This window comes from Equus quagga, chromosome 2 (assembly GCF_021613505.1).
Source record: "Equus quagga isolate Etosha38 chromosome 2, UCLA_HA_Equagga_1.0, whole genome shotgun sequence".
Taxonomy (NCBI): domain Eukaryota; kingdom Metazoa; phylum Chordata; class Mammalia; order Perissodactyla; family Equidae; genus Equus; species Equus quagga.
In genome coordinates, this window is record NC_060268.1 from 15542252 (window position 1) to 15556184 (window position 13933).

The window sequence follows — 13933 nt, forward strand, 5'->3', positions numbered from 1 at the left end:
TTGCCTTAATCCATTCTCAACACCCTAAATATTTTTCACATTTCCTTACAGCTTTCTAGATAATTATCTGAGCCGGTAACTTAAAATTGCTAAATGATAGAGGTCAACAATTTTTAACCCCTCAAAGTCAAGTTACCTATTTATGTGTCTCTGTATCTGAATGTTTAGTGTTCCCTCAAAGGAGAGGGCATTTAACACAGCAGTTCAGAGTGTGGGTTCAAGACCCATCCTCAAGTGAGTTCAAATTCCAGCTCTGAAACATCAGATTTGGGTCTTGGGAAAGATATAAAACCTCCATGCGTCTGTTTCCTCACCTATAAAATGACGGAAGCAGTAAGATAATAATTTAGAAGATTTTTGTGTGGATTAAACTTTAATACAAGTTAAGAGCTTTCATTAAAGCCTGACATGGAGTAAGCATTCAACAGATTTTAGCTGTTTTTATCTTGAAATTTCTCAGTGCACTTTATGATAGAACATTTTAGATAAAACCAGTCACTGTTTCCTGGGGTTTTACATATTAAGGTCCTACTAGGCATTTCTAGGCCCAACTTGGAAATCAGGGGGACAATTGGTTGAATGGATGGAATAGACCCCAGGTTTACCGCCGGGACTTCAAGAAAATATTATCTGTCATGACCTTTCACTTTAAGGGGATCAGGAATCACATCAGGCACAGAAGATGCAAATTACAGGGGTGAAGCTTTCCAGGACTCTCTTCCTTCTGCCTCTCCCTCAGACAAAGATAAGGAGGGTAGGCCCCAGAGAAATACTAAATATTCTAATAGGGATTATCAGTTCATCCTTTGGCTTAACCCCATGCAAATGACCCTTCAATTTTCCAATATCCATGACCTAGACTGGTATGGGACAAAACAGAGAAAACTCTTCTCCAAGTTGCTGAGCTCCTCAAGGATAGGGACTCCATCAAATATATTTTGAGAGCCTTCCCACAGTGCCCCACTACTATGATAGGCATATCATAATTGACTGCTAAATTCCTGATGGACTAAGCTGAAGCAAATCTGTATACCAGTAGAAAAGAGGTTATGTTTTACAGTTAAAATAAAAAAAAAAAGATAGGATAAAGGAGAAACACAGAAATCCATGACGAGGAAACATCAAAGGCAAGGCCAATTATACATCAATGAAGACAACATGAATCATAAGCAACCATAATAATAAAGGCTCCTCCCACCTCAAAGACTTGATAATTTTATATAATTATGCCTTACCTTTATTTTTATTTACAAAATATTGTGCATACAGATAGCATCTCATAAATGTACGAAGGAAAGAGTCAAAGAATCTGACCAGAGGAAGAGATCTTGCAGGACTCTATTAAAAGAATGCAAAAATCCTCAACAATATATTAGCAAACCAAATTCAACAGTACATTAGAAGGCTCCTACACCACGATCCAGTGAGATTTATTCCAGGGATGCAAGTATGTTTCAACATCCAAAATCAATGTGACACACCACATTAACAAAATGAAGGATAAAAATCATATGATCATCTCAATAGATGCAGAAAAAGCATCTGACAAAATTCAACAACTTTTCATGATAAAAACTCTCAACAAAGTGAGTATATAGGGAAGATACCTCAACATAATAAAGGCCACGTATGACAAGACTACAGATAACATCATATTCAATGGTGAAAAACAAAGTTTTTCCTCTAAGATCAGAAACAAGACAAGTTTATTTAATATAGAACTGGAAGTCCTAACCAGAGCAATTAGGCAAGAAAAATAAATAAAAGGCATCCAAAATCAAAAATGAAGAAGTAAAACTATATCCATTTTCAGATGACATGATATTATATATAGAAAACCTAAAGACACCACCAAAAGACTTTTAGAACTAATATATTCAGTAAAGTTACAGGATATAAAAATAAATATACAAAAATCAGTTGTGTTTATATACATTAATAACAAACCATCACAAAGAGAAATTAAGAAACCATCCCATTTACAATAGCATAAAAAAGAATAAAATACTTAGGAATAAATTTTACCATGATGTGAAAGATCTGTACACTGAAAAGTATGACATTGATGAAAGAAATGGAAGGAGACACATATAAATGGAAAAATGTTCCATGGTTATGGATTGGAATAATTAAAATTCTTAAAATGTCAATACTACTCAAAGTGCTCTCTGTAGATTCAGTGTAATCCCTATCAAAATTCCACTAACATTTTCTTCAGAAATTGAAAAAATAATCCTAAAATTTCTGTGGAACCAAGACAGACTCAGAATAGCAAAAACAATCTTGATAAAGAAGAACAAAGCTGGTAGCATCACACATCCTGATTTCAAACTATACTACAAAACTATAGTTATCAAACAGTATGGTATTGGCATAAAAACAGACACATAGATCAATGGAACATAATCGAGAGTCCAGAAATAAACCCATACACATATAGTCAATTTTTGACAAAGGAATCAAGAATATACAATGGGGAAAGGACAGTCTCTTCAATAAATGGTGCTGGAAAAACTGGAGAGCCACATGCAACAGAATGAAACTGGACCATTATTTTACACCATACACAAAAATCAACTCAAAATAGATTAAAGACCCTAATGTAATACCTGAAACCATAAAACTCCTAGAAGAAAACTTAGGGGGTAAGCTCTTTGACATTGGTCCTGGTGATGATTTTTTGGATTTGACACCAAAAACAAAGGCAACAAAAGCAAAAATAACCAAGTAAAACTGCATCAAACTAGCTTTGCGCAGTGGCAGTATCGTAGCCAATGAGGTTTATCCGAGGTGCGATTATTGCTAATTGAAAACTGCATCAAACTAAAAAGATTCTATGTAGCAAAGGAAACCATCAATAAAATGAAAAGACAACCTACAAATGGGAGAAAATATTTGCAAACTACATATAAGAGGTTAATATCCAAAATACACAAGGAACTTATACAACTTCAAAGCAAACAAACCCAAATAACCCAACTGAAAAACAGGCAAGGACCTGAATAGACATTTTCCCAAAGCAGACATACAGTTGGCCAACAGGTACATGAAAAGGTGCTCAACATCACCAATCATCAGGGAAATACAAATCAAAACCACAGTGAGAAATAACCTCACGCCTGTTAGGATGGCTATTATCAAAAAGGCAAGAGATAACAAATGCTGGTGAGGATAGGAAAAAAAAGAGAACACTCATACACTGTTGGTGGGAATGTAAATTGATACAGTCACTATGGAAAACAGTATGGAGGTTCCTCAAGAAACTAAAAATAGAACTACCATATGATCCAATGATCCCACTTCTGTGTATATATCCAAAGGAAATAAAACCATTATCTCAAAGAGATATCTGTACTCTCATGTTTGTTACAGCATTATTCACAATAGCCAAGGTAAAGAAACAGCCTGTGGCCCTCAACAGATGAATGAATAAAGAAGAGGTGGTGTGTGTATGTATACACACACACACACACACACACACACACACACATATATATATGTAAAACAAAATACTATTCAGTCTTCAAAAAAGGAAAAAAACCTGCCCACTGGTGACAATATAGATAAATCTGGAGGGCATTGTGCTAAATGAAATAAGCCAGACAGAGCCTGGTATCACTTATGTGTAGAATGTCAAAAAAAAAAAAAAAATCAAAGTCATAGAAACAGAGTAGAAAAAGAGTTACCAGAGGCTGGGCAGTGGAGGAAACAGGAAGAAGTTGGTAAAAGGGTACAAACTTTCAGTTGTAAGATGAATACAGTCTGAGGATCTAATGTATAACATGGTGACTATAGTTGATAACTACCGTATAATTGAAATTTTCTAAGAGAATAGAACTTAAAAGTTCTCTTCTCACAAACACAGAAAAAAAGTAAATATGTGAGGTGACGGATGTGTTAATTCGATGGGGGGAATCCTTTCACAATGGACATCAAATCACTACATTATGCAGCTTAAATATCTTACAATTTTATTTGTCAATGATAACGCAATAAAGCTGGGGAAAAAGGATTACATTAAACAAGAAAAGAACAGAACCAGCGAGGGAAGTGGATTCAAACACTTGGGATCATCACATGGCTGGCACGCAGTCCTGGGCCAGGCACCCTTGTCCTGTGGACAAGCAAGAGAAGAGGCTAGATTTACAAAAGTCACTGGGAGTTTAGTCACCTGGGCCAAGTTCACACAAGACACACATCTCTTTGGGCAAGTCTCTTATCCCAAGGCTTTCTGAAACTGAGCAGCTGGAGAAAAGAACCATCAAAAGAACATAACAATCACGTTTTTAATTTTGTATGTGAATCTCAGGCACACAGTAGGAGGTAAAATGCAACTTGTTGAATGGACAAATGCCAAATTCTTCACAGCTATGAAAGAAAGTGGAATAAGAATGACTTAGGTCCCATGAGTGCAGAGTGACCAAGAAGAGTAAAACACAAGTTTGCTCACTTCACCTCCATATGCATCATTAGCACTCCTGTGTGTGTGCCCAACTCTAGGCTCAGTGTTTTGTGTCATTAAAACGAATTGCGTGTGTAGATTTTGGCCTTGGGAAACCTGTAATCCAATTACAATCTAGTCGGTGGGAAATAATCATTTAAATATAAAAAGAATATTTTAACTTGTTTCTACCTTAAATTATTTTGAAAATTTTTATTTAGTGAGACAAACTCCAGAAGAACACGTCAATAAATTCGATTTTATCTTCATAAAGAAGAATGCTGGCTTACATTATAAAGGCATATAAAAAAAGCTTAATTTCATGGTTGAGATTTCATAAGCATTTGGAGCACCTACAAAATCTTTCAACTCGTACAAATACAGCTCTCCCCTGTTCTTAATTCTCTTTCCTACATTTTGATGAGATGACAGAAAGGACAACAGATGTCTACAGGCCTCTCATAAGTCAAGACCCTTAAATGTTGGTGATACCACCTCAGCGCATTAAATTTCAAAAATATTCTGTCTGTATATATTCGCTTAATATATTCTCATTTGTACATTTAAGTAGTAAAATTCACACCATAAAATATATAGAAAGTACAATGAGCTGGAAGCAATATCTTCTAGTATTCTCAATACCCCAGGAATAGCCTGACCTTGGTATGCTCAGATTCCCCAAAGTCTTAAAATTATACAATGTGAATTGTGGCATTTAATTTATTTTATTCTATATGCTTTAAAATGCAACCATTGATTTTTTAAAGCCTTTGGGCAATATACAATAGCAGATTTCATAAACTACAGGGTAAAAATGACAAAGTCATAATAACTAATGTCAAGCTGGCAATTATCCATCCCAAACAATTCTTTGCCTTCCTAAGTCAGATATTACAAATGTGTCTCTTTTGGACAAAAAATGAGAGAGAATTTTTAACCTCACCAACTCTCCTAACAGCCCTCTGATATTTATCTCTAAAGATGATCAATAAGAGGTGTTGACAATACCCAGGATATGAATGCAAATATCTGTAGTGGCTAAAGTGCTAAGGGTCTACTAAGATTCCATTAACCGTGTTCTGCAAGATATTTGAGATTCCCATGGGGAGTCCTGAAAAATCACATCAGACGGGGAGATAAAGGGTCTAGACATACCGTGGGCAGGCAGTGCCTAAATGACCTTGATCAAATCACTTAACCTCTACAACCTCAGTTTTCTCATCTCATCTGTAAAATGAGGTGATTGGGCCAGACATACATAAGGCACATGGTAACATATCAGATATGTGGGAGGAAGCCCTTAAATTGTAGTTTTTTTTGTTTCTTTTGGTTTTTTTGAGGAAGATTAGCCCTGAGCTAACATCTGCTGCCAATCCTCCTCTTTTTGCTGAGGAAGACTGGCCGTGAGCTAACATCCATGCCCATCTTCCTCTACTTTATATGTGGGACGCCTACCACAGCATGGCTTGCCAAGCAGTGCCATGTCTGCACCCGGGATCTGAACCAGCGAACCCCAGGCTGCCGGGCTGCCGAGAAGCGAAACGTGAACTTAATCGCTGCACCACTGGGCCAGCCCCTAAATTGCAGTTTTTTTAAATTATTGGTTTTAATTCACCTCTGCATTTTCCTGAAGCAAAGAAATGCAATTATATCTGAGATGGAAAAATTGCTTTTGGCTTAATCTTGAGGACTCTTACAGGTAGGTTCTGGTATAGGACTTACAACTTAGACCAATTCTCCCCTCAGTTTGAATGATCCCATTTAAGACTCCTACCAAAAAAAGGGCAATTTTGATCCAGAAATTCATATTTACAGGTATTCAAAGTTGTTGAAATGGTCCTGGCATCTACAAATTAAAAAATATCCTGTCACTGGTGTCTATCAGACATCAAAAGGAGGAAAGTGTACATTTAACCCACCTTTCACATGGTTTTAGACAGGTAGGCCTCTAATTTCAGACTGAGTCAAAAATGAGCTTCAAGAATGGGAAATGCAATGCCTTCTCAAAAAAGGCACCACATCTGCTCACAATTCCCCAGTACTCGCCTCTGAAACACATACTTTACTTTAAGGTACAGGCTAAGGAAATACATGTGTGTATATGTATGTCTCTCAAATGTAGTACCTTACATGCCATTAAAAAAAGAAATCATTGAGAGTGTCAAACAACATAATCTAATGACAGACCATCAGAAAGCTAATATATGGTTCTACTTTTAAAATACTGATTAAAATATTTCAAGTAGAAAAAAATACCGAGGTAGCTGCAGATGATGGTGGTTCCAAACTCGGGCTCCAGAGCCGCACTGCTCAGGCTTGATCTGGCTCCTGTTTGCTTGGGTGAGTGACGAATCTCTCTGTACCTCACTTTCCTCGAGTGTAGAATGATAGTGCTTCCCTACCAGGACTTCCGTGAGAATAAGAGAGTGAACACACTCAAAGAACCTAGAACAGAGCCTCACATAGCACGTGTGAGCTTTTACTTTATCTACGATTATAACTAGAAAAAAAATTTAATGCCTTGCTCTTAGCGAGTATCACAGAAAAGGGTAAATTCGTAACCACATAAAAGAGATTGCCACATCCACAGGTAGAAAACTATATTGTAAATAATGAGGAAAATATGAGTCCCGAAGAAAACTCTACAGACTAGTTACTACCATTACCAAATTGAAAAGTAAGTAGTGTCAAGTCCCACACTTATTATGTCTACTTGACAGTTCTTTGAAACAAGGCCAGACCAAAGAGTTCAGTGACAGAATTATAGTTCAGAAACCAGAATTGTTAGTGCAATTGTTGAACTGCATCCAACTAGAGATGCCCCTGTTGCCTCCTGTCCCCTACAGATGTTGGCCGTGGGCTAGGCTTGGGTGACTATTTCCCCACGAGAGCAACTCTTTTTAAGTAGACAGCAGAGAGGGGCCTTGTTTCCAGGAAGACACCAGAGATCCAGAGAGTGCTCTCCATTGGTGATGGTGGTCATGGTGATGATGATGATGATGATGATGATGATGATGATGATGATGGTAGCTAGAAGAACCCTTATTCTGCGCCTGCCATTCTACTAGGCTCTTGGCCATATTAACTCAAGAAATATGAACAATCACTGAGAGAAACTTGCAGAGACAAACCCTGGGAACAAGGTAGAAATAACAGAATTTGGGACCAGGCTGTGTACTGTAGTTGGAGGCCTAAGACCCTGGGCTTCTGAGGGACTCCCCAAGAAAGGAGAGGAGAGAGCCCTCAAGAAGTGGGGAAGCATGAAGGCAGGCCACTCTTGGGGCTGAAGGTTGGAAAAGGAGAAGCAGCATTTGTTGAGCACCTTCTATCCTTCGTGCTTCTTGTGTGAAAGGAATTTGCTAACAAAAGAGGAGACAAAGACGGCAGCTCAGCAGAGGGAGTTCCACAAGACAACTTTCATCCGTTTCCCAAATGCACCCCTGACCCTTTGGATACTAACTCTTCTAACTAAACCTCTCTCTTCTGGTAAAATCTAATTAAATCGTATGTCTGTGTGTGTGTGCGTGTACAGGCCATTAGTAACCCAAATAACATATTATACAACATTAAGTGGAACTATTCAGGTTTATTTTCTTTAAAAACAGATCTCTCATCTGGATTATGTCAGTCCTCAAACCAGCTACCCTTTCAAATCAGTTTTTAATAAACCACACTCCATTATTTTCGTTATTTCAAATGAAGATTTTGGTTTTCTTGGGATATTTCCTTTATAAGTTAAAAGAACCTTTTCACTGAGTTGATGAATCTCAATAAATTAAAAAATAAATCTGTAAGAAAATGCCTTGAATGATTGTGGAAAAGTGAGAATAGCCAATATTTTACTGTTATTAAACATGTCCAAGGTAACAATTTTAACATTTCATCATGATTTGACTGAAATCACTTAAATTGTGTGCCTACCTAATTTCAATGAATCAAGGTGAAAATATGACCTTTCAGGTCCTGGCATACTGCTCAATCAATCAACTTGATCATGCTCTGCATGTAATCCATCTGGTTGAATAGTGAACTTGAAGGAAATCTAAAGCAAGGGGTAAAACGTGGAACTGTACTCATCACACTTACATTTCCTGGCTTATGAAGCACAGTGTGCTCTACACTTTAACTAAGTCTCTACAATTTAACTATGAAACAATCAACACACAATTAGGCAAGAAGTTTCTCCTAGGATTAATTTATAATTATAGCAACTAGGACAATAAAAGCAGAGGCAGAAATATCAACACCATGAAGGCCTTAACACATGCTGCTCTCTAAAAGGAAGCTGCCTTTCTTCAGCCTGTTAAAAATTGTTCTCTTTACCTATATCTTTGGAATACATCTGGCTTAAAGCAGAGGACAGAGTCATTTTTAAAGTCAACCCTTTTTCTTTCTGTCAAACTACTAGCAGGTCATTTATTTTCAACTCCAGATGAGCTGAACCTTCTGCTTCCTTACCTTTTACCAAATACAGAACATTTCCAAAACTTCTCCCCTTGCTCTCAAGGCAAGCAGGAACTCCTCATGATTGCTGCTAAGCCCAAGAGCCAAGACTTCCTGAAATAAGATAGACACCACCACTATTTCCCAGCATTGCTTTAGGATAAATTGATGTCTGAATTTAAAACTCCATTACTTTAGAATAGAAATAAAACTACCTAACTTCTTACATGGAAAAAAGAATATTGGAGGAAAATTACTTTGACACATAAAACTGTTATGTCAAACTTGGTATGATGATGATCTGAAATGTTAACTTGCCAGTTACTTACCTGGTTTAGATTCTGAATACCCAGGAGAATCAAAATACCACTTTTTGTCTTAATATTAAAGTAAGGAAAATGCTTCAATGCAACTTTAAAACTGTGAATAGTATGCATATAAAAATAAACTTGTTTTTTTTTACTGGCACAATTGCTTCTTTGAAGAATTACTGTCTTAAATATACGTTACAATGGATGTGTCTTACCATGAGGGATTAGAGTTGGTTTAAGTGTCTAACGAGCCTAATATAATCTTTGTCCCCAATTCCTAACACCAATTTGACAATCAGACTGGCTTATAGAGAGTGTCCAAAAAGACCCATGAAGCAAGGAGCAAGGGAATTTAAAAACAAAAGCCTAAAGAGCTGGGTTTTCTCCAAATAAATATTCCACTTGATTAAATTCAATTAACACAATATTTTATTGAGCAAATATGACCAACTAAGGGCCCAGCTCTGGTGGCCTAGTGCTTAATTTCAGCACGTTCTGCTTCAGTGGCCTGGGTTCAGTTCCCTGGGTGTGGACCTACACGACTCGTCTGTCAGTGGCCATGCTGTGGTGGTAGTTCATATACAAAAAGAGGAAGATTGGCAAAGATGTTAACTCAGGGTGAATATTCCTCAGCAAAAAAAAAGAAAAAAAAGATCATTTCAGAAAGAGGAATGAAGAATGCTGGCTATGGAGAATAGCTAGAAAAACCTTCACTGAAGAGGTGGCACTTCACAGGGCTTTTGAAGAACTGCTAGCACTTGGGATAAACAGAAGAAAGGCAGGATGGTATTCCAATTGGGAGGAGAAATACAGGGAAAGGTATGGAGGACATGACAGCAGATGTATTTATACTATTTTCTTCATGCTTAAAAGGGGAATAACACCATCCACTCTGGGAAGGTCACAAACAATGAGCAATGGGTTTCAAAACACTCTGAAAACTCTAAAGGGCTACACGAACACATGTAAACATGGGATTATCATTATAAGTAAACATGAGCTAACTTCACTGAACAGGCGAATGTAGCTGTAGGTTTTTGAAAAGAAAAATACTAAGAAAAAAAGGAAATTGATTAGTACTGTGATCACAAAGGAAGGAGAGAGAGGTTAGGAGATTAGATGAATATCTGCTTTGTACAGACAGGAAAGGAAGAGGGCCAAGACAAACTTACTGGTCAGAAACAGAGAAGAATAAACCTGAAATTTAATGGAGATAAAATATCAATTGGAAATTTAAATGTTACCGGGAATGATCCGTTAATGTTGAGTCTCAAAGTTCAAGGCTAGTGATTCAAAGAATAGTAGCAGAAAACTGAAGAAGCAATTAACATAGGAGAAAAGATAGACTTAATCTGAGCCCTGCTGCTCAATATACAAGTGTGTGGCCAGATTTATCACAACTTCAGGGCGAGACAGGGACTTGAACAGCAATTTAGATTAACAGGGGCAAACTTGATTTCTGGTAGATCTTAAAAAAAGAAAAAAGTTGACCAAGCAGAAAGCGTTTCTTCTTTTAAAGATTTGTTTAGCTTATTTAAATATATGCCGCCAAATCACAACCAGATGTTCAAAAATCTAAGTTCAATCTCTCAAGGTAGAAACATAAGGATCTAACGATCTTGTCACATTAAAAAAAAGAAGAAGAAGAAGAAGAAGAAGTAAGGTTACTCTTTGGAGAAAAGCAGTGGTTGGGATAAAGAATGTGAAAGTCAGAAAGAATTTATACACATGGAAGACGGCCATGCTGTGAGGTTCCTAGGACCAATAAAACAATTGTGAATGTTATAGGCTTTTGGTTTTCAGACTAGGTGGCCCATTTGGTTCAGTCACTCTATGTCCCTGTGTGTGTGGAGGCTCCCCTTACCATTCTGTGCTTCCTTCCCTTTTGCTCCTGTATCTAACCAAGTGAGTCAAACAGATTCACCACTTGGTGTCGTGGTTAGTTAGGTCGCTATTTCTTCTTATTTTTACACATTTTTTTTTTGTTTTTTATTTATAATTAAAAGTAACGTCTTATTATTTATCTTTGTGTTTTAAAATCAATACATAGTTGTGGTCAGACTGGGTTTTATTTGACTATAAAGTTGGTATTTTTAACATTGGTCATGAGCACCATCAATCTGTCCGGTCCACAGACAAAGTTTCATGACCTACTCATTACTTCCTTCCCACTATATAGTTTGAGTCTTCCCTTTAAAAATAAAATGAATAAAAATAAATTTTTTTAATATTATTTATATTTACAATATTTCTACCCCCCAAAATATTCATGAGTGTTGCCTATCACCTGTGCTCCTTAACATGAATTATCAGGGTGACTGTGACTATTAAGCATGACTATAATTTATGCTTGCGTTTTGCCTATTTCATCTGTTTAAGAACTAGCAGGAACAAAGAGAAGCACTTATGGATATTTTTTAAAGTAAAATCATGTAAGTCAGAACCATGTTTCTAGTCCATGGGTGAGCCAAGGATCTGGTGGGTAATTTAATTTCAGAACCATTTTATGAATTGGAAAATTAGGAATGAGTGGTCATTGGCACTTTTTATTGTACTCTCTACTACAAAGAAAAAAAAATAAAATGAAGAGAAAGGAGATAAAATCAGAACTGGTGTCTAAAAGAGACTGAACTAGGTACTATGAGGCTCAACCTCTGAGCTGGGAGGTTGAAAGACAGCATTCACCATGAACTGACAGCAAAATCAGATCTTGGACTGAAGGCAATTCTTTCCTGAATATAACAGCTAGAGACGCTTAAAAGAAAGAAACATAGGTATTTTCTTTCATTCAAAAAAGACTTAGTTGTAAGATTTATAATCGGGGTAGATAGGAAATATGAGGATGATCCACGAAGGCCTAGGGCGTGAGATGAGATGAGGCCCACGTGCCCTTTTTTTTGATCAGGTTAAGTCCTACGAATACTCACGACATCAAAGTAATTAACTGTCTACATCTCACATCAACATAGACTGCGATTCTAATCAATCACTAGAGAAATTTTCTATTTTCAGTTCCTCATAGTCCCACCTAAATTAGCTTTACCCATACAGAAAGGACAAAGAGCCAAATACAAAAGTTATTTCTAAAACATAACATCATGTCTACTTGAAATTGTTACCACTTTCTTACAAGAACTTGGCACACTATTAAGTCAGGCGGCTTACCTTTCTTGATTTCCGAAGCACCTTAAGAGCAGCAACAATAAAATATTGAGTGGATTGTTCTCAACTCTCTTTGCTTTGCTACTCTCAAGCAGTGCCAATCAAAACAGGATTCACACTGCTGCTGAAATTAGGAAGTCCTATAAACGTGGCTACAGTTCCCAAGGTATAATCTCCCTATCGCACCCTAAAAAATGAAATTAAGCATAATACGCTACAAAATGACTTCTTCATGATTTCTGGCACATAATCTACCCTTGGAAAAACATTTGTGGCATTTCTCCTTTGTAATCTAAAAGAAAAAATTATTAAAAGATGAAATGGTACTTTCATCATTGGGAGTATGCAAATGAGAGTAACTTCTTCAATTGTAGGAAGCCATCTGTCCCTGAAGTGACCAGTTAATGATGGAGCCACATTCAGTGGCACTGGAGAGAAGGTGTTTTGAGAACTCAAATATTCCTTATACCATTTAATAGTTTCAAAGTTGATCTACTCCCATGGCATACTTTATTCATTTCAACAAAAAGCAATCCCATCAGCACACTTGTATGCAGACACAGTTTTAGTCAAATAAGGAATAAATTTAAGTCCTTAGACACTGGGTACAAATATTTCACCAGCAGCTCCATATTTCAGGTTTGCCTTAAGGCCCAAAGAGCCAGTTCAGTACTGTGGTTGGGTAAGGTCAGAGGAGAGAGAAGCTGAAGCTACAGAGGACTGGGACTAACTGGGGGAGAAGGCCTAAGGCCTGAAGACCACAGGAGTCCATGTGGTAAAACAGAAGTAGGGGTGCTCCTTGGCCCACATCTGAGGAAAAAAGTGAGGGTTAGTGCAGACAGAGATAGACCTACAGGCGTGGAAGCAGGAAGCTAAGCAAGTCCATGCCTGGCACCGCAGGCCCTGGGAGGGGATGGAAGGAGGAAGATCACCTCTTAGGGGAGAAGGAGGAGTGGAGCTCAATAGGATTGTGGGTGTGAGGAAAAAGGTCATGTTTGGGGGCACTGCCCAGCAGGATAACAGAGCATATGAAAGGACCTCTAGCCAAGAGATATAAACTAATGTTTGAGACTCCCCTTGAAGAGGAATCCATCTCCAAATTCAAGTGAGCCTTCAATCCTCTTTCTCACTTGAACTTCTAGGATCTGCTTTCCTGTCTGCAAAATGGGCACAATGACTACATGACCTCTGAGAGACATCCAGCCCAAGCTTTCAATAGTTTTTGCCTCATATTTCACTCATTCTTTCAAAATACAATCTAGAGGATGCCTGACTTAAAAACAATATTGACATTAAAATTATGTTTGACAAAGTAAAGCCAAGGTTATTGGGTGATCAAGTAACATTTAAGTCCAAATTAAACTGCATTTGATTATGAAGGAAATAAAGTTAACAGATACATTCAGGTTGAGGAATAGGAAATTGGAGCATATTTATCTCTAGGTTGGTGTTTTTCTAAAAAAGAATGTTATAATGGCCAGTATGAAGCAAAAAAAGATGAATCTGCTTTAAAAGGGTCTCCTTGGATTATACCCTAATTCATCACAAAATTAAGAGCAAAGTGAAGTCGATAATA

General features: G+C 37.3%; 1 protein-coding gene and 1 pseudogene across 1 annotated transcript in view; one reads left to right on the forward strand and one right to left on the reverse strand.

The window, feature by feature from the left end:
- NPAS3 (neuronal PAS domain protein 3) overlaps positions 1-13933 on the reverse strand; it is a 718494-nt gene that overhangs the window by 522181 nt on the left and 182380 nt on the right. The window lies entirely within an intron of this gene.
- On the forward strand, positions 2746-2913 carry LOC124236526 (uncharacterized; annotated as a pseudogene).